This window comes from Talpa europaea (genome assembly GCF_964194135.1).
Source record: "Talpa europaea genome assembly, chromosome: 14".
NCBI lineage: Eukaryota > Metazoa > Chordata > Mammalia > Eulipotyphla > Talpidae > Talpa > Talpa europaea.
Genome location: NC_140082.1, coordinates 60,735,539 through 60,736,787, shown reverse-complemented (window position 1 = coordinate 60,736,787; position 1,249 = coordinate 60,735,539). Strand labels below are relative to the sequence as shown.

Sequence of the window (1,249 nt, the reverse complement as noted above, 5' to 3'; positions counted from 1 at the left end):
CCTTTGTTTAGTGACTCTATGGAGGAGTTTTTTGCAATAAATACGTTAATTTCTCTTTAGCATATATGGATTAATACAATAAATAGGTGAAATTTAATAAATGCAGTTGTATTAGGAGATGTCTGCTTGTTTGATCATTCAATTTTTTTTTAATTTCTCTATCCTTTTGTTGACCAAAAGAAGTAGAATATTACAGAAATAACAAATAACATTATTATGTATTTGTAACTATTCAAGCAAGTAGAATTGTGACACCCGCCCCCCGCCATGCCCCCATTGTATCTCATGAGCTCTTGAAGGCTCACAGAACTATCTATTCCCATTTTCTCCTGTTTTCACTCTTGAACATTCAACAGTAAGGGTCCCATTCATGCATGGTCCAAACTTGCTTTCTAAAGGTTACAAGGATTTTTCACTCTATGATAACAACACATACCTCTTTAGACCCATGGGCAATGTCTGCCTCGATGGCGATCATTCTCCCACCACATAATATTTTCATTTGACTTTAGGCTCTGTTAATTTCAGTGGGAGAGGTCACTTAACAGGTTTCTCCCTCCCATTTCTTTTTTTTTTTTTTTTTACTACAAAATTCTTAATTACCTTTCTCTTTCAATCCCTTTCCAGATCCAACACTCATAAAATTACCCAGAAATTAAACAAAAGGAAATTCAAAGAGCCAAGGCAAGCCATCCCAAGATTAGCAGGCTTCCTCCCACAGGGGCCAAATTCTGGATGCTCTGGTCTCCACTCAGACCGTAGTAGTAAAATCTGGTGCAAAATAAGGTGGTTCCAGAAGCTAGCAGTAATCCGCCCAGAGGGGTTTTCTGCAATGGGGCACCCCTAACAGGGCCAGGCTGTGTAAGAAGTGGTATTGGTTGGCCTTGAAAAAGAGCTCCTTCCCTAGGCATCAGGGAACGGGGTGCCATGCGCCCTGTAGGCGGCCAAACCTACAGCCCTGGCTCCGGACACGGTGGCTAGGTGGCGGAGAGTAGCCCCTGGCCCAGCCATGGCAGTAGATGGTCCCATTTCTTGTTTTTTGACCTCAGTCTGTTTTTCCTATTTCTTCTCAATGCCCATTACCTTTGGACAAATTGAGGTTTCCCAGGATCTTTTGCCCCAAGACTTTTACTTCCTTGAATATGATAGATGCCTAAAGTTACATTTACACTGCTTAATTCCTGACATGTATTCACTGCACCTGCACTGGGTCCTCTCTCTGGGTATATGGTACTGGATCACTGAGATC

At 41.9% G+C, this 1,249-nt stretch overlaps 1 pseudogene across 1 annotated transcript; it reads right to left on the bottom strand.

Moving 5' to 3' along the window:
* Positions 1-628: 628 nt before the first annotated feature.
* Positions 629-1,011, bottom strand: LOC311184114 (transmembrane protein 256-like; annotated as a pseudogene). Its single transcript has one exon. The product of its transcript is annotated as a transmembrane protein 256-like (transcript).
* Between the last annotated feature and the right edge of the window lie 238 nt (positions 1,012-1,249).